At 38.0% G+C, this 20949-nt stretch overlaps 1 protein-coding gene and 1 long non-coding RNA gene across 3 annotated transcripts in view; one reads left to right on the plus strand and one right to left on the minus strand.

Moving 5' to 3' along the window:
* Positions 1-20949, minus strand: part of trip4 (thyroid hormone receptor interactor 4) — a 113286-nt gene that overhangs the window by 22146 nt on the left and 70191 nt on the right. The gene's annotated exons all lie outside the window — the stretch shown is intronic.
* On the plus strand, positions 16842-17969 carry LOC118600160. Its single transcript, XR_004949724.1, has 2 exons — positions 16842-17232; positions 17274-17969. It is a non-coding gene; the product is annotated as an uncharacterized LOC118600160 (long non-coding RNA).

The following is a 20949-nucleotide window of genomic DNA, read 5'->3' on the forward strand; positions in this document are numbered from 1 at the left end:
TGTGAGTGAAGGTTGATGCATTAATACGCAAAAATGTTTAGAATAGAGATGATAACTTTTCAAATTGACACCTTCAATTGTTCATGTAAAGATAAAAGTGCACAACTGTCAGAAGTAGAGGTAAAAGTATTAATGCCCTGACAGCTGGAATTTTAATCAAAAGCAGCAAAATTTCAAAGTTTTCTCCGTGTTATCAACCAATCTGTTAGATAGCTGACAGTTCACTTTAACTTTCTCTGTGAAGGTTCACTGCAAGTATTCAGTCAAAATCATACAATTAATCAGTCAACGGCAGCACTTAGAAATTATTCAGCCTTTGCTTACAGTCTGAATATTGACTAGAACTCTTGTAGATGGAAGAAAAAGAGACAGATTTTTAAAAAAGCAAGAACAGAAAAAAATTGTAAAAAATGTAAAGTTGATACTAAAACTGCGTTTCTAACCGGATTTTAAGATTTGAATTTCATATCAGTTTCAGCTTATTTCAGCAACCACAAGAAAAAAGAAACAGGAGGGATAAAGGGTAATTGTAATTTCAGTTAAAAATTAGGGTTGAAGTTAACCTTCATTTATCGCAGGAGTTGCACATTAAAAATAACTCACAACTGGGGAAATCTGCAAAGTAGCCACCTTTATCTTTTTGCAATTCTTTTTAATGAGGATAAAAAAAAAAACCTTACTACAAACTTTATAAATATTTCCCAGAAAGGAATGAACATTTTTACACTTTTGTCTCTTGTTTAAACTTAAGTTTAAGCAACTTTTATGAAAGGTGAAAACATTCTGTGCAGGAGACACAGCAAGGAAGAGATTGATTGACAAGGTCAACAGCCAATCAGGACGCAGAACACAATGTGCTGTTAAAAAAAAAAAAGAAAAGAAACTGGAGTCACTGTTTTTTTTTAGGTTTGTGCCTTTTTTCTTTGAAAGATTTTGGCTTTCTTATAGTCTGAAAATGGTGCCACAGGACATTATATGATTGACTGCTGAAACTTTTGCATCAAACATTTTAAAAATGGTCAAATATAAAACTTATACCAGTGAACTATTTCTGTCACGGCAGAGTTTCAAAAAAGCCATTAATTATCTGAGATTTTCTCTTGGCTCTCAGTCACACAACAAAAAAGTCTTGTATTTTCATTTATTGTAGAATTGGACAGCCAGCACCAAGCTCAGCTCATGTGTGAACATTGTCGAGTCTGTTAGTCAAACAATGTTGGGCATGAATGAACTGTCAAAGGAGGATGTGTGCAAAGTTCACCACATCTTCTTCATTCTCTGCAAATGACTGATGAGTGTTTCACTAAGATGCTGGGAGCCAAGTTCTGTCAGCTCCACACATTAACATCCACTGATTTGGTTTTGTTCATTTCTCACTGGTGTTTCCGTCTCATGCGTTTCCAGAGGGGAAAACTGAAGCAATAAAAAGACGTTTATTAAAATGTTTTAAATCCTGATGCTTCCTGGTCCTACCATGGAAAGACTTTCATCCTTATGAAATTAGTCACGACTAAAAGTAGCTGCTGGCAAACCAAAGTAATCTCCAAAAATGTTAAAGGTATTTTAGTTCTATTGCAATTTAAAGTTTTAGCTCCCAAGCAGTGAAAGTGAAGGTCTCTCAGTTTAGCATGCCTGACAGTTAGTAATGACTGAATGAACCGGGAAGTGACAGCTCTTTTTAAACCCTCGTTTAAAGACATGCAGCTTTGCAGATAAAGTTACTCAGACAGTGAGCTACTTCAGGATTTTTTAGGCTTTTTAGACTATGTTCATTTGGATTTAAGAACTTAATGGCATTCCATGAGGACAACAGTTATTTTTTATTATTGAAGTTAATGGGGTCCATTGAGGAAGACTGCAAATATTTCCTGTAGAAATTTTAAAAGTCCTTTGAGGGGATTTTCAAATTGTAAATATAGATCATTGCCATTTTTTATGCCTACCCAACAAGTCTTCTGTTCTTGAATTTAACCCAAACCAGGAAGTACCTGATTTTGACAGTTCTTCAATACACCACTAGAGGCAGGCTTCATAGGGGAATAAATTCCTATCGACTCTCATCTTAAAATGTAAGTTGTTTATACCAAAATGAATGCATGTGCAGTATGGTTTCAGTATCATTCAATTTTGGAGAAATATTGTAAGATTACCAAATTGTGGCAGGGCTAAATGCTCCCAAACTTATGATGCCAATAACAACATAAGCAATGGTTTGAGTTCTTTTACTGTAAATTCACATAAAAACAACATTGTGCTCTTAAAGGTGAAATATTATGGCACTTCAGAGGTATTTTTGGAGATTTTTTTTCAACACCCCCTTGAGCCCCTATTCTTTTCATTTATTGGTAAATGTAGACCAAGAAAAAGAATTCAAGCAGTCATCCACACAATGTAAAACAGTGGAATTAGGCCCAATTAATTATAAGCATTAGAGTTTCATAGCAGATGCATAATCTCTTGTGAGAAAACCTTTCTTTGTTTGTTCATACCTCATCAGGGGTTGCCACAGAGCAATTTCTTATACTTTTTCCAAGCAAAAAATGTGTTTATAGTTTTGGTTAATAAAAAATGTTCAGTTGAAACTGCTACTTAACATACCTTTTTACCGTAATGGTAAAAATTTCTTTATTTTCTTAAAAATTTACGTATTAGCTAAGCTTAAATCTAATGTTTTGTGCTTCTTTGGCTCAAACTGCTTTTTGGTAGCTTAAAAAAATCTTTAAAAACATTTTTAGTACAACTACGAAGCTGCACTATTTGATGGATTATCAGAGCATTACGTAATCAGAAGCGCAATACTATTTTGTTTCACTCAAACTATAATTCGGAGCGCCTTGTGTGTGAAAATAAACTTGTTTTTTTAATATTGCAGCTAATAATCTAGAACACCTTACAACGACTAATTAAAAACTTTCAAATCATATTTTAATGGAATTTAAAAGGTGCATCCATATAATATGAATCGTGTGAAATTTAACCATAAGTGTAATAAGTCAAAAATTTGGCAGTAACTTTAGACTCAAAGCACAAGCACATAACGTTGAGGCCAATAAAAGCAACTGAAAAGAGTAAAAAAGTAACCTCCAATGGATTAAAACTATATTATATGTTTTATTTCGTCTGACTACTCTGCTTATAAGAACCAACATCGCCGCTTTAAATGAACATTCTGAATTAACCCAACTCTTTGAATTCCATGCTCTGTTGATGATCAGGTAAGGTAAACAATGTCAAAATATAATAAGATCATATTAAGACAGTATTATAAATGCAAAAAAAAAAGTAGTTTTTAGTAGTTAGCAAAATGTCCTGCAGGAATTTTCAGAACTGTTTCCATGGAATATTTATATTGCAATCTTCTCACATAGTAGAAACTATAAGGGTGGAAATACACAAGCAGATGGATCTTCCCTCTGGCAGCCATGTGTTACGTATTATAATGTGTCACTGTATCACAGATGCCTTCCTATTGCAGTGTCTTTAGTTAAACAACACCAGTTTCAGAGAAATGTTAGCACTCGGTGTGCAGGGACGGCTACTGGAAATGACTGAGCAAGACGGTTGATGAGTTACTGGGAGCTGCCGGTGCTAATGTGGGACAACACCTGTCAGTCCCTACAATGTACTGCAGAACAGTACAAAGCTTCATGTATTGGAACTTTTTCCCTCTAATTACCTTAAAACTTCATTTTGTTCTCAAGATTTCACAATAAAAGCCTTTTAAAAAGCCTCTTTTAACAATTTGAGCTGCCCTCCGGCTCACATTCTACAAAAGTTTTATGTAGCTTGAAAAGACCGATGCGTTTTTATAGCTTGCACTTAGAAGTGGATTGTCCCTGGACCGTGCCACATCTCAGCTTAACATACAAAGAGATGATGTGCAAGAGCTGCATTTATGGATCCATTAAGCACTGAAGCGGTGTGTCGCAATAGTAATTGTGTCTTTGACATAAAGACTCACAGACTTAAAAATCTTCAGATGAAAACTTTGGTGTGAGTGTGACGTTTTCGCTCTCATTAGGTCCAAGTCTAATGTAATAATCTTAAAGTCTCACTCTGATCATTTTTTGATCTATTTTAAAAGTGTTCCCAGTGGTCTTTTAATCATGATTTTCCAGTTTTTAGCTAAAACAAAACAAAAAAAATGTTGTTTTCAAGGACATAATGTCTGCAGAGCAGCAATCGTTCATTAGTAATTAGCCTACAAGTTGTGTGGGTGGAACTGTTCCCATAACTGAGAGCTCTCTGTTTACAGTCTCTACCGCTAGCTTACAGCCCCTCACACCCCCAATCTAACATTAACGAGCAACAAAATTGGTGATCAATATCAGAGCTATCCGACTGTGTACAGTTTTGAACCAGATACCATCCCAGACGAGAAAAACAAAGACCTACATGGATCTAGTCGTCTACAAGTGGATGCATCAGAATGCAGCGTAAACGGAAACTTGTAGTTTGCCCAGTGTCGCAACTGTGATATTTTTCAAACTGCATTTTTTGTTTGCTTCTGACTCACAATGATTTGAATAAAGAAATAATCAAAAACACAATTTTAAGTCTAATTTTCAGTATATATCCTCAATCATGAGAAATATGCTACAAACAACAACATGTTAAAAACACAATTTTCATGGGAATGGGTCATAAAAGGCCCACTCACCCTCGTGCGAGCTGGCATCTGGGTCAAAACTGTACAGCTGGATAGCTCGCCATTTTTGTTGCACTGCTAATGTTAGCTTGGAGTTGTAAGGGGCTTTAAGGAAGCGGAAGAGACCGTAAACAAAGGGATGATGGGAAATCGGCAGAGGCTTACTTCCACGCTTCAGATTTTCAAAGAAAACTCAAGCTTTTATCTGTCTAAAAGTCCATTGTAAATAAACGGTTCATTGAGCAAACATGGAAAAAACCTTTGCTAAGTGAAATGGGTGATTGGGTAACCAGCTGAAATGTCACCTGAAGGAGCTTTGTGGAAGGCTGGGGATGTATTCTGTGAAGACAACAGCCTTCTGCTATGCATTTCCATTTTCACTTCCTCTAAATCAACACACTCAATTATCCTTTAACCATGAGAGCACACACCGGACCATAAAGAGGAAGTCATAATGGATCAGCAGAAACCGATTTTCAGCAGAGCTGAACTTGTGAAAATCATAGCTGTAAATTCTCCACTTACTCTGAGGATAAAGGGGACAGTTTGTGCATTCACTTTGTGTTTGACAGTGGTGAAAAAAGCTGAAAGAGAGAGGGGGCAGGTCAGAAGAAATCCAGCTAAAGTGGACATTGGAAATTCTGTGCTGCTGCTGCTGCTGCTGAAAGCCACCTGTTTGTCTGGAATGAAAATGTAGGTAATGAGAAAATCTGCCTCTCCTCAGTGGCATCCAGGGAGCTTTTGAAGCCGAGGAAATAATGACAGTCAGCCAGGAGATGCTTCAATTGGCTTTTATCACATCTTCATGTAAGAATAATGTGATTTCACCAAAATCCCAACAGCTAGCTCAAACACTCTGTAAAGCCAAGTCAATACATCTTGTTTTAAAAGCTGTCAGATCTCCTCCAATTGGAAAAGAGGGTTTTTTCACACAGAAAACAAACTGCTAAACCATCAGAGAGAAAACTGCGCAGAAAAAAAAGAGGACTCAATTTATCCTTAGAGCCAGAAGATTTAGTAAGACTATTAACTCTTTGATTCTGAAGCTACCATAACTCTTCAACCATTAACACAGTTTATGTGATTCCAGTGGATTCTGAAATGAAGAATCGTAGCCTTTCAGTGATATGCAAAACTTCACAGCATTGAAATGATTAAGCAATAAGTATAAATCAGCTGATTCCTTCGTAGAGAAAAGTGACTTGCACCTTATGCTACAGGTAACGCTTCCTTTTGCAGAACGCTACTTTACTAGGCAACGCTTTACAATCATAGCGATATTCGAGTGCTGAAAGCTCTGCGCTAACATAGCTGACCGGTGAGTATTGGTGTCGTCATTGAGTGGAAGTGATGTCCGAATTTGATGACGCTATTTTTTTATAACTCTGCGTTTGTAGGAGTAGGGAGAAAGGACGACATCTCCAGGATAAAAGGGTAAAGCAATGTTCACACTGGGCTTGTGTGGGTTCTTGAACACGCTTTAACCATTTGGTGTTTACACTGGACCGTCACTTTCTGATACTAGCACATATACCTACAATTAAAACAGTCTTGATGTGAAATATCAAAGCGGTTCAAATGTCTTGCTCCAAGCTTTTTTTTCCCAGCTTTATTCTAATTTATAAAATACATGGTGTCATACAGTTCCAGCCAGACACAAAACATAATTATTAGTTTCTCCTTCAATTTTTTAAACGGTTGACACTTGCATGAATTTAAGAAGAATTCATCCATCGAGTCACTATTAAATTTAAGCCCCTGATTGGTCAAAGTTCAACCGCTTTGACCTTCAACGTGTGTTCGATGGCTGCGTTTTTGTACATAGAGCCTGAAAACGGTCTAAAAATGTGCGTGGCTACACATAAACATGAGAGCTTTGAATGTGGTAGCCCAAAACACGCTCTCACACGTTTACACAGACTTTTCATTGAAAGTGGCCTGTTAAAAATGCATTGCTGAGGCCGATATGAGCATAGTATCAAGGGGCATTGAGGAAAGATTGATTATTATTTGTATTTTTCAACCGATAACACTATTTTACATGGTTAAATGGCTCAATGTTGCCTTTCATCAGATAAACCATATAAGAAGAGTTTATAACAGTAATGAGTTTAGTCACTCCAACCATCCTTGCAGAGACTATATTAACATGGCCTTTGAGCCCAATGACACACAAGCTGAGTGTAATACACGTCGTCTAAAGATTTGATTCCTGCTTGACACCACATCTGCACTCCTTCATTTATAATTCAGCCTCTGGAGACAGGAAAAACCTCTTGTCAGGCTTCACACACTTGGGCGCCGAGGGCTTTAAAAAGCTCTTCAGAGCCACAATGTCAAAGGGACAACATATAAAGTGTAGCCTACTTTTCTACGGCCGCAGTGGGAGTCTGAAAAGGTGAATGCAGCCGTGTTATTAAAGGGGGTCCTTATAGCTTAAAGCGGCCTTGGCCACATCTAATTAGAATGTAAATGTAGTGTGGGCTGAGGATGGATCACCGAGGATAGACATTGGCATTTAGATTATGCTGAGACTAGATTACCGATGACACTGTGTGTTGGTGTGATAGCCTTTCAGAGAGCAGCTTGACTAATTGTGTTTCGCCACTTGCAATGTAAGCTGCTGCTGTTCTATTGCTGGTAATTAACTAAAGAGAGACAGAGAGAGGCAGGCTGTTGCATGGGCACGACGTAGACACGCAAATAAAACAACGCGTTTATAAGCTAGTGGACACACCTCTTGCACAAGACCGGAGCAAATCATTGTGTGCTCCGAGCTTAGGCTTCAAGCTGCTCAGAATAAATCCTCTCACCTCTCTACAACTCCTTATTGAGGGCATATGCCATGAACAGAGCGGCTAAGACCAAACAGAGAACCAAAGGCGGAGTGAAGACAGCAGAGGGAGGAAGAGGAGGAGGGGGGGCAGTGAGAACAGAGAAGAGGAGAGGAAGGGCGAATACATGGAGCGAGGGAGAGCACCGAATGGAATAAATTGAAGCTGATCTGGTGCTCTGCATTCTGAGGAGTGTGCATTTGCATATCTGTGCAGCGGAGCAGAGGGAGAAATGTTTTGGTGCTGACAGCAAGCTGAATATCTTAAACCTCAGCTGACACCCCTGGAAGCACTCGCTCCTTACATGCACACTGGAAAGAGCACTCGTAGGAAAAAAACCCCTCACACATGTGAACAGTCACACAAAGATACACACACGCAGCTAGATTTAGGGTCAGGAGGTGGGAAGCTTTGTGCATTGCTTTGTTCCAGCACAGTGATGTATAGAAGTGCTTGTTCTTTAACAGTCAGCTGGAGTGCAGGATCTCCAGGGAGGAGATCCAGTGAAGTATTCATGACTGCAGGTGTGCATTTATAGTATACATTCGGTTCACATGTACAGCAAACCAAGCATCTTCGCATACATAAAAGAAAAGCTGTTACCTTTTTGACTGTAATTCATAAATGCTGTCAGATACAATTTAAACTGAACATATCTTTACAGCTTAACACAATTAAAAGTGACACATCAATTAAGATAAAAAAAATATTTATTATTTTTTTTGTCCCAATATTTCACAACTCATCCTGAATGGTTAATTTATTGGTTTTGTATTCATCTAAATAGACTTTAATTTTCATGGTTGACTGATCAGTTTGTGGGTCTCTGTAGTGAAAACACATTTTATTCCTCTTACCTTTAAACATTCATAATTTAAATAACTAATCCTCAAATTGTCACTTTTTTCAGTTTATGAATGTAAAAACCATTGACTCTGTATAGAGAACTGTGCTGAGTCTACTTAGGAAGTACCCATTGCTCCAAGAAGCCAAAATCTCATAGACTTCTACTGAGAAATAAACAGTTACTTCATCGGTCTAAAGTCAGAATAACAATTTTTGCTCTGATTCCTTTTTTTTTAAACATCTTTTATGTAGTGGACACTATTCAAGTTATAAACTGGCCAATCAGATGCCTCAACAAAAGCATGTGGTTTCAAGTTGATATTGTTAATTGACAGATTTCGTGTACCCCGTTTTGAAGTGGTAGGGGTGTGGACTTCAAACAAGCTCACTCCTGATTTGGCAAAAGTGGTTGCCATAGAAATGTTGAATCAATCCAAGTTGGACCAATTGCTGTTGACTGATAATTTCTGGTGACGTCCGAATCGTGAAAAAATGGTGACTGAATTAATTTAATTTCATTGGAACTGGAAGCAAGTCATTGTGTTTGGGTGACGTCACACTCACTCAGACCAGTTATCATTTACAGTCAATGGTTTTAGATAAAAAATAAACCAATCTAAGCTATGGCAAAGTGGATCTGAAAATAATACATTCATAGAGTTTCCAATATCATCCAGCTCTAAGTATGTCTTCTATTTGCTTCACTCTTTTAGAACAGAAACCTTTAGTGTTCATAACCAGAAATCCCACGAGAAGTGCTACAGGATGTTAGCATGTCTACAAGGAGAACCAATTAGAATTCCAAATTGACTTTTGTGATGCATTCATATCAATGTATTCTGATACCACAAGGAAATCAGCAAACATATCTGTTTCTGGGTTCTCCTCAATGACATACCTACCTTTTAGTCCTCCATGAACCTCCTTTATGGTCTATTTCTAGATCTCCTTCCTGGCAGCTCCGACCTCAACATCATTTAACCAAGACATTCAGTGTCCCTCCTCTTAATGTGTCCAAACCACCTCAGTCTTCTTCTTGCATTTACCTCCAAAACATCTAACATGATTTATTCTTCTGATGAAGTCACTCTTGATTCTATCCATCCTCAACTCTCTCAAAGAAACACCTCAACATCTTCATCACTCCTACCTCCAGCTCTGCCTCCTATCGCTTTCTCAGAACCACTGTCTCTAAACCAACAACATGGCTGCTCTCACTACCTTTCCTTTCCTACTTGCTGACAATATTTTGTCACACCTCACACCTGAAACCTACAACCACTCATTCCAAACTGTTTGGACATGCCTCTTCACCTTCTTCCCACACTCTTGCTCTGGACTGTTGACCCATCTGGACTGTTAACCCTTCAGCTTTACATTTGATCAAAATCTATAGATTGGCGCTTTTGTTTGTTGAATTTTGTTGGCAGTTTTAAATTCTTTAAATACAGTTCATAACATAATAAAGTCTTAAGATGCTTCTGCTGAAACTGAACACTTGAACTGTCAATATTTGGATTGGCGCATTAGATACACCCTGACTATAACTAAGTTATACAAATCAAGCTATTCAGTCAATATTTTTAAAGTTCAAATTCGCAAACATTTTTTAACATAATTCCTAAAATGAAAGAATCTCTTTAAGTTCTGCTGGCCTAATTTTAAAGAGTGATGACAGCGATGTTTCCATACAACCTAGAGTACCACAAATGATCCCAAGACCAGAATCTACATTAAGTGCTGAGCAACTCTATTCCCTTTTATTTCTGTTCTCCAAACTAATAAAGCTCCACTTGTATCCAAACTGAAAAGAAGGGAAGTTCAGCCAACGAAAAGCCAAAACCTCTGAGGAAAAACTGCAAGTGCGGTTTTCCAGTATACTTGTCAGGGAACCTCATGACTGCCTTCAGGAACTCACTTGGCCCAGGAGCAATGGTTCTAATAACGTGTTACTGAGCCCTGAAAGTAATAGAATGAAGATTTTGTTTCCTTTGGACAGAAAAAGCTTGGCTCATTCCCACTGCGAGTATATTTGCTAACTAATGAGCCTCCAGCTCAGGCTTTATATTTCATGTTGACACACAAACACACAAATCTGTACAACTATTTACTCAAAAAACAATAGAAAATATTACAAAAACACTACACTGCAACATATATATTCCTATAGTCATTTGTAAGCAAAACAGAAAAGAAAGAAATCAGTTAAATCCAAATGGCAACACACTTTGACAAGTCGCGATACTATCAGAATAGTCCAGAGGGATTCGAATTTGGCAAATTTGGCTGTTGCGCCGCCATCAACAAGACTCAAGGGAACACATTTCATTTGTCTGACTTAGATAAACAGCCAGCACCTTTTCTGCTCGATCTGTTTCAGGATTTATCTATCTGAAGGCTACGTGTGGAGCAGCGTGGCTCAGCTGGGAAAGAAGAGTGCAAATACTGCCTGGGTTACTACTTCCACTCCCACGACCCATAACTCTTAGTGCTTATCCCTGAAAGCCAGCACCCCTTTCACCCACATGTGTGGGTAAGAGACCGAGCGATGGCAAAAGCAATAATGTTGAAGCTTTAAAGGTGGCTGACCTTGTTAACCGTCTTTCTACAAATGGCTTAGTACCAAGTTCATGCTCATTTGAAGGTTCACGCTCTGACATTTGAGCATACATGGCGGACATTATGAGCAGCAAATATCAGCGGTCCCCCGGGAATGGTTGAGCGTATAATTCAGCTCAAGGGTGTTTTAGCTCAAGGTTATGTTCGGGTCTCTATTGTACTCTCCTTTAAAGCTGAAAACTGCTGATTGGTCTGTGGGGTGTCAGGGAGAGTCCCGTCTGTAGCATAAAGAAAGTGTAGAGGTGTTGGGGGAGGGGCTTTGTGTGGCAAAAAGGAAGGCAGTTTCACGGCGGACCAATTCTTTGGCACACCAGTGGCATGGTGACATTGATCCAGCGGACCTCCCCGACAGAGGTAACCGGATGGTTCATAAAAATGGAAATTGAGCTGTGCTATTCTCGTATGCCCCCCCCAAAATAGATGTGCCAACACATGCAAGAATTAAGCAGGGGTGGAAGCTCATGCATATAAAAGATTCATTAATATTACGATCACATTGCCTGGTGGCAGTTTGGAGAAACCTGCAATGTTATTTGAACACAGACACAAACATGTTCACTGTCAGTGAGTTATTCTGGCAAAAATGAGGCTTAAAAAACAAGTAAACACAAGCAGATGTCATAAAAAGGAACAGGCTAGGCAGGAAGAAAAAGCCTTTTCTGATTTGATGTGAGGAGGATTGGGATGTCATTTAAAAGAAAATGCACCAAATGTTCTTAGAGGCACGGCAAATCCGTCTGCACCCAACTGCTCAGTTAATCCTGAAAATGATGGTTCTACAAAAACAATTAAATGCCCTAATCATGTGTTATTGTTCCGTCAACACGGTCAAAGTATCTCTAAACACAGAGATACTAAATCAATTTAGATCTCTCCCCGTTTGTCTCCTTCAGCAATAAAGAAGGCTTAACTGGGAGGCAGCTGATGCCATTGATTTTCCTCCAGAGTGGGGGTGGGGAGCCTCAGAGCAGCAGCGGCTTATGGCAGAAATGTTCTAAACGACTTGATGCTTTCACAGGGAGCTGTGTTAATGGAGGCCTCGGTCTGATGAATTATACATCTCATCTGGACACGCTGTAACCTTCAGAGAGGAAGAGGTTGGAGGAAGGACTTTGGGTGGAATCGGCAGAACAAGCAGTTTCCTAATTGGTGCGGGTTATTCCAATCCTGTCTGAGCGCAGCGTGACGGATAGTTACCGAAATGATATTTACTTCTCAGCGGTAATAGGGTTCAGTGTTTGTCTCCTCTGGCTCTAGTGTGTAAATTCGGATGTGCTGAATAAAGGAAGACAAGCGAATAGCTTCCATTTTCGAGGAGCTCCACGTAATTTATCAAGGATAGATTTGTCACATAAACTAAGAAATTAGTATCTGAAGCAGGGGTGTAAAACTCTAAAGAGTCATTTGGAGCCGACGACAGTTATCGGTCAGTCTGAGTCACGTTTTTAGAGGAACTACAGTCACTAGTCATGAGTGAGCTTGTTCAATGTCTGCACTCCTTCCACCTAAAGCGGGCTCAGGACAATCTGTCTATCATACGTTGGAGGTGGGGCCAGCGGTAACCACATTTTTTACTAGGGTATCTGATTGGACAGTTTATAACCTGAATAACTTGTGATGAAGACAACATTTCTTTAAAAAATAAATGATTAGAATGAATATGTTAAGAAGAAGGTATCAGAGCAAGAATGCTTATTCTGACAAAATGACTGACTATTTCTTAATGGAAGTCTATGGGATTTTGGCTTCTTAGAACAAGCAGGTACTCTTATTTGTAACAATAAGGGGGAGGGGTTAAGTTGTCCAGTGTTAAAAGAGCCCTTCCATGAAAAGTCTACTTTTTGAGGTTTTAAATGCATTTTACTGTTCATTCCTCACTATAAAGAACCCCAAAACGGTATTTTGATCCGTTCATGCATTTAAGAGTAATCCTCTCAAAACTTGCACTGTCTGCAGCAGCCCCTCCCATACCCACGAAAACGAGCGGCTGGAAACGTGCTGACGTAAGATCGATGCCGACAGCTCTCTCTGACAGCTCCGCTCCCAGACTAACACAACCTTCAATATATCCCCTTATTCAGTAATAATCAGCAAAAAACTTTCATTTTAGATGCAGGATACCGTATACCTTCCAATTTTGTCCTGTCTTCAATAAATTCCAGCTATGACTGTGACACTAACTGTAAAATGTTAGATTAAAAATATATATGTAGTTCACTTTCAGCTTATCCCTTTCGGGGTCGCCACAGCGTAACAGCACCCACTGTTTCACATCAGTGATTTGGCAGAGTTCTTACGCCGGATGCCCTTCCTGACACAACCCTGTACTTGAGGGGCACAGGGACCCAGTTAGGCAGCAGCGTCAAGGGTCTTGCCTAAGGACCCAATCTGGGTGGGGATCAGTGGACAACCCTGGGAATCGAACCCAGGGCTCCTGCATGTCAGCCCTTCACCTAGCCCACTGAGCCACCCAGCCACTTTAGATTAAAAACGTATATATTTTATTAAATTACATTTTTAAGATGAGCAATCCATCAACTTAAACATTCAATTTGATGAAAACTAATAATTTAAATTGCTACAAATTACAGAGCTTTTGTTAATTGATCCAATGTTTGACTTTTTTCAGTGTTGAGAAACGTCTAGATTTGGTGAAATATTTTGGATAGTGTGAGAGTAAAAAAAAATAAAAAAAATTGATAATATTTGTTTTACTTTCAAACTGCACTATCGAGAGTGGACTAATCAACCTTAAAGCACAAGTTAAAACAACTGCTTATTCTGAAGCTTCAGAATCCACTAGAGTTCCATTCATTGCATTAATGGTCGAAGAGTTACATGTATGCAGTAATAAATGGTTAAGAGGAAAAGATGCGAGAAAACTAACTTGGCAGCCCCTCTAGTCTTAAAGAGTCTAACAAAAACTGGATAGTAATTGGATAAATTGACTTAAGAATCCGATCACACTAAAATTCTGGATAACATGTTTTAGTTCAATATCTGGTTAGTTTTGGAAAACTTTAGTACATAACATGAACTTTCTATTGGTTTCTAAATTTCCGTTGGTCTGATCTTGTTAAAAAAATGTGTTGATGATTGGGAACTTTTATGCTGTTAAAATAAGATAAATCATTGCAGCTTTACTTGGTTTTTATTGCGCAAGGATAAAACTGCAGTTGCCTTAGATACTCAACGCCTTGATCAAACACAGGACAGACGTTTTACAGCCTTTTCATGATTAGCACTTTTCTTCAGATTAGTATCATGGGCTGTTTTGTTTTTCCCTTACCAGTAAAGGACAGCACTTACATCATTAACTCCTCTCTTTGGTTTGTTTAATGGAAAGTCTGCCAGCATCACACTGCCACTGAACCGCACCAGGACCGACTAAAAAGTGGACCAACACCCTTGTTTTTGTGCAAATCCTGGCTTACTCATTTGATTTACGCCACAGTTTATGTCAACCTTTAATCCTGCCAGACAAAGTCACTCCAAGAGAACACAACGACAACACAGAAAGTGCTTCTTTTCTAAAGAAGAACTCACGTCATCAATAAACTGACATAGTTTCTCCTGGTGTTTAAGAATACAACTAAGTAAAAAAGCAGGAATTAATGTGTTCTGGATAATGAATGTGTCCGGACCCATAAAAACTCTTTACAGGTTGAATTACAGATTTTATTGCTAGTAGCATGCCAAAAAAAAAGCCTTTAAAAACTCAATCCTCTCAAAAAGAAATTTTTGTTTTTGCTCGACTTGACAAGAAATTTGATGCAGAAAATCTACTCTGCGTTTCAAAAAACAAAGCTAAAGGTAAGATTAAGGTCTAAAGATCAATCAGCGCTTTGAGTTAAAGAGTAATTGCAGACGACTCAATAGAGGAAGCAGACACATTCCGCACGCACGCATGCTAAGATTACGGTGACCTCCAACAAATGAAAGAGAGCTCCTTTGTGTGCTGTAATTGCCTAAGAGTTAAGAAAAATGAAAGCAGGGCCAAGCGTGAGCAAATAAAGGGAGAACAGAATGACTGTCTAGTAACGTATAATCTTTATAGCATCTCACTAGCCTTCCTGATTTATGCAAGAGACAGACAAACGCTTTAAAACGACACAACGAGACACAATGCTATCTGGCTGTGGCACATTAGTAGGGAGTCAGTCATTTTCTGTGACAAATCCTGGTTGCACATAAACAGTGATAAAAATCAGTGATTGTGCGTTTATCACCCGAGTCTGGAGGGAAATGCTGCTCGATTGCGTTGTACTCTCCAGCTTTTCCCCATTTGACGAAAACCTGTAAATACTTCTGCTGCATCACTCCCTTGAACCTTTTTCATCTTCCTCTGCTTTTCTACTTATGGCCGTTTCTCAGATGCAGGTTAAGTGTATAATATATGGAGTGGGGACTAACTGAAAAGGGAGAAAAAAGGGAGCCATCAGCAACGTTTTCGCCTGCAGGTCTGCTCGTAAAGTGGGTCAACTGTGCTGCTGGAGAGCTTAACAAGCTGCTGGAGGAATAAGGCAGCATACTTGGTAATTAGCAAAAGAGGAAGGCATGTTTAAAGGAGTGGGGGTGTAGGAAGATCTGCAGCACAGATGACAGAATGAGTGGGTGTGAGGCTGGACCAGTAAAATTCAACCCAAGGACTTTTATATTCACATCCTTTTCGTCGAACATCTGTTTTCCTCTAAACTGCGCTCTATCCTTTGATTTGGGGTTTCTACACAAGATTATGGATGTTAAAGTGGTCATTAATATCTGCAGTTTTCCTCTTGTTCTTCAGTTAGAGGTGTTTGTATAAAAAGTAAACCCAAAATGTGACACTTTTTTTTTGTTAAATTGCGATTATGTTTAGATTATGCTACAGAGGGTAGATATTTAAAGGCAAAACTAAACCAAAAAATAAAAAAGTGGGGTTCTTTGGAAACCTATGAACTGATAAATGCTAAAATTATTAATCTGATTATTTTCATTCTCTCTGAAAATCCCTTGGATGTGGATCCATTCCGACCCATCAGCACTCAAACCACTTCCACAGCTGGAGGAGAAAGATGGAGTCGTAAGGCTCTAGTAAGCAGGAAAGGCTCAGCTGGAGTTAGTGTGTGTGTGTGTGTGTGAGTATGAGAGTGTGTCCTCTCCTGAAAGCTCAGTTGCTCCCATGTGAAGAGTGAGAAGAACTCCATGAGGCCAAGAGAGGAAAAGAGAAATGAAGATTTAAGAGCTGATATTGTGAAAAGCTGCAGAGCAAGCTGAGACAAGAAAAATCAACTTTCAGAATTGAACAGATACAGACTACTATAAGAAAGACAGGAAAATATTTGTTAATGATTGAAAACACTGAGCGATTGGTTTGACACTTGGTTAACTCTGTAAGCCTTCTTAACGACTCCGACCTGAGGGTCAGACAGATAATCCTGGTCTGATCAGGTGATCAGCTGAGCATTAAATTATGCTGAGCTAAACTACCAGTGAATTTGTGTGCTTCCTGCAGCCTTGGAACTTCCAGCAGTCCTGCTACTGAAGATCAGAGCATTCAAGGCAAACAAAAAAGAAAAAGTCTAAAATACTTAATAATAAAATTCAAAACAAGACAATCTACGCAAAAGAAATTGTAAAAGAAGCTCTCATTTAGGAACAAGATAGTAAAATTATCCTTTAATAAATATGAACCAGATGGTTAAAAAGTTAAAACAAATGTAAATTATAGGAAGAAGAGGCATTATTGATTCATACTCAGGCCAGAAAGACTTGAGGAACATTTTTTCAGAATCTTTGACACAAATCCAATTTTAAAGATGGATCTCTTATATTGATCTCATAGTTAGCAGAGGATTCTCCAATGGAATGAATGTACTTTACAGTCACTTTAAATAGATTTTATAATTTAAAAAAAGGTCAGGGAGACTTGATTTAGCTTAGTTTCACACTGCGTTTGAGAGAGTGAACTCTCTACAGTTACAATAACAGCTTGTTCGCGAGTAGAGCTGAACTTAATGAACAACAACCACAAAACCATAAGTATAAAGAACTAAATCCATCAAGACGGTAATGTTTATTATTTAATGATTGAGCACCAACAACAGAGTTTTTTTTGCTACAAGCCAAGTTGGATACAAAAACTGAACTTAAAAACAAAAATCTAACCTCCAGCAATTGTCTATTTACATATTAGATTAGAATTTTTTGATACGGCTCAAGATTCTTAAGCCAAAATGTTCATCAAATGTTTCTAACTTAAATTGACAGGCATATGTTATATTTCCTGGTGCATCTTGGAAGGAAGTAAGCCTCAATGGCAGCTAGTGAACCCTTTAACACTTGAGCTTTAGCTCTGGTGTTGACACTCTTTGAATTATCGTAACTCATTGACTATTTACATAATTGACGTAACTCCAAAGGATTCTGAGGCTGAGAACACCCAGCCTTTCACTGATATGCAACAAAAGTGTTGCATGTGCAATCTGCAAAGCTCGTAAGCATAATCTTATAATCCACATTTCAAACAGGAAAGCTTAGTTGTGTTTGTTCTAAAACTTTACGACACAGAAGTAACCTTTTCAATTACAGCTTAAAATAGTCTATTGAAAAAAAGAGAAAAAAAAAACATATTGTCTTTTTCAGAGTGTTTTAAGATGTTCAACCCACTTAAAATATGTGTTTACGTGTATTTTCATTAAATCAGTTTTTTGTTTGTTTGTCAACTTGGAAATTTGAAACAATTAAAGAACTCTAATAAGTAGTTCCTACCTGAAGATTTTCCAAATTTACGAAATATTATGATTAACAGTTAATCAGATTTGGTGGAAAACTGGTCAATGCACATGAGAGATTAAAAAAAATCTGTTTCATTTTATATAAAGAGATGCATTCAACTCATTGATTGCATTTCAGAGCAACGCACAAAATCTGTCATACATTTGATGTGGGGGCTAAAAGAAACCACATTTTGTTTTGTGGCATCTGATTGGCCAGTTTATAACTTGAATAACTTTCAATTAAAAAAAAAAAATAAAAAAAAATGTAGAACTAGCAAGAAAATGATAAAAAGGCATCAGAGCAGGAATGGTTATTCTGACAAATATAATGATTGAGTAAAAGGGTTTATTTCTTAATAAAAGTCTATGGGATTTTGGTTTCTTGAAACCAGGGGCACTTCCTGTTTGGAACATGAGGGAGGAGGGGTCACTCAGTCCAGGTCTCATAAACAGTCAAAGTATAAAACCTAAAAAACTAAAAACAAGATGATCATGACTAAATAAATTAATTTAAAGAAGATGACATCATCTTTTACTGGTTAGTGTCTAAAGAAAGGGATAAAGAACAGAGAATATGCACTAACACAAGATTAATACAATTTACTGCATCCATTCAGACGCTGAGCCTTTGAATAATACAGGATGCAGTTTTCCAATATTCTTCTGGAACTGCAGAAAGTACAACATGTGGGTTTTTGACATTTCAGCACAGAAGTTTGAGAACAAGAGGTCAGCCTTTGAGTGGCTGATTACTGCTCTGAACCCGGGTCAGAACAATTCAGAAATAGGCCAAAAGCTACGCCAGGACTTCTATTTTTTTTTGGTTGCACACTGCCAAGTTTGGCTTAAAAAGAACTTCAATCATCGCACAGGAACATCCATTTAAAAGAAAAGCTTCCACAACAGTGCAGCACCTGCTTCTCCGTCGCTTTCATCAACATCCAACTGAAAGAGAGTTCAAAACCCAAGAAAAACATCAAAAATGGACACATCCAGTTACTATTCCTCTCACTCTCTCCAACATCGAGCACATCTGCCAAGGACAAGGTGAAGCAAAAGCACGAACACGTCCACTTAGCTCGAAGCAAAACAAAGCGTGCATGAGGAGAGGAGACGGGAAACAGGCAGTTTTTCTCTTTTGCAATTGATTCACAAAAATCCATTCTGGTGCCAAGGCAATTATTTGTAAGGGTAGACAGTCTTTTTTTAAGTAAATTAAGTAAAAAAATAGATTGGAGGCATAAAATAATTTAGTTGAGACCTAAAATGGACACCAGAGAAAAATAAAACAGACAAATAAGAATCAAGAAAACAACTTTTATTCTAATAACTTGATTTATTTTACTATATTAGAAAGACTATGAAAATAATAACTTTTACACACCATTAAAGAAAAAGCATTGAATTAGGTAAAATATTTGATCTTTTCAATTTTGGGGGTGGGTGGGGGGGACGACGACTAAATATTAATATACAAACATATGACATTTGATTAAAATGCTGCTGCAAACTCTGCATGTTTTCACCTGTTAGCCTTTCCAGACCCTTGTTTCCATAGATGTTTCAGCTCATCCAAGTCTAACAGCATGTTTTGCTTTCAATTACTGGACAGCAATTCAAGGAAAAACAACAAACCAGAACAATAAGACAGGCAGCTCGGTGAGATGAACACAGAGCAGGACTGAACTGCTCCCTTTATTATACTCCATGCTAAAAAACACTGGAGGAAGTGTACTGCAGATGGGTGTAATAAGGTCTTCAGAGATGATTGGCCATTTTTTCCTCTAATGAGCCTCTTAAGAAAACATCTTTTTTGCTTTTTTTTAACAGATAAGTGAGGTTTCAGAACAAATTGATTCTCTGTGACACATATCAGAGGACATTGAGATCCACAGAAGAACAGAAAAAGTCTGCATGATGCGCCTCAAAGACTGATGATTATAATGCAAAGACGCCTCCTTTCTATGGATTTGGATGGAGATTTGAACACAGATATTCCCTGAAACATAAGAGAATAGTACATTTAGAGCACCTTCTCCTTCTCTCGAACCCTTCATAGGAATATAATTGGGAAGGCTTGATAGAGAAAAGGCTGCACAATGAGTGTATGCAGAACACCAGAGACCTGTAAATAAAGAATGGGTAGGTGATAAACTCTTTTGTGGGATCAATAAAGTTAAATCTATTCCATTCTTTTCTTTATTCTATTATATATTCCACATTCCATTCCAATCTATATTCCATTCTATGTTCAATTTTGTCCCATTCCATTGTATATTCTATTCTACTCCTTCCCATTCTATATTTATATCTATTCTTTTCTACATTTCATTCTATTCTACTTTATTCCATTCAATTTTCCATTCCATTCCATTGCATATTCTATCCTACTCCATTCCATTCTATATTCTATTCTATATGCCATTCTATCCTATTCTATATTCCCATCTATTTCATTCCATTCTATTCCAACCCACTGCATATTCTATTCTATTCCATTCATTTCTATTCTATATTCCAATCCATATTCCAATCCCTTTCATTCTATTCTCCATTCCTATCTAATCTACATTCCATTCTATTCCATTCCATGATTCTATTCTATATGGAATAAGTTGAAATGTCAAGAGTACCTTAAGGAAAACCTAAAGACACACCAGGCATGTGAAGCTTGTTCAACAACGCACTACATATATTCTTGAAGGTGCATTTAATCCGTAGTGTTCACACAGGACAGACAAGGAGGGGCTTCATCTTTTTTTTCATGTGTTTACTACTGCATGCCCACCACCTACAGCTGGACGAGTTCTGATACGAAAGGTCGAAGTGGTGAAAATCTTGTGAATCTTACTCCAGGCTTTTCCCTCACAGCTCTATTCTGATATATGAAAGACTTACGACATAGAATTCCAGTCGGGCACGAACCGCAATTATTAATTTCTCCTTCATTTCTACTTTCGCAAATTATAAGGGACGTCATCCATGTGTCATTACCAAATCAGAGTCCCGGTTGGTCAAAGTTCAGCCTGGTTTAACTTTCTATGCATGTTCAATGGCGATGCGTTTTATACTAAAAATATCCGTAGAAACTTGCGTAGCTACCGGTGAACAAAAGAGTTTTGAACACAGAGGCAAAACAAGCTTAAAGAGACTTTTCATTGAAAGTGGTGGCTTGAATCCAAATGGTGTGTCAACACAGATAAAGGTGTCACAAACTTGTTTAATGTATTGAAGGGCTGGACTC

The sequence above is a fragment of the Oryzias melastigma genome, linkage group LG3, assembly GCF_002922805.2.
Source record: "Oryzias melastigma strain HK-1 linkage group LG3, ASM292280v2, whole genome shotgun sequence".
NCBI lineage: Eukaryota > Metazoa > Chordata > Actinopteri > Beloniformes > Adrianichthyidae > Oryzias > Oryzias melastigma.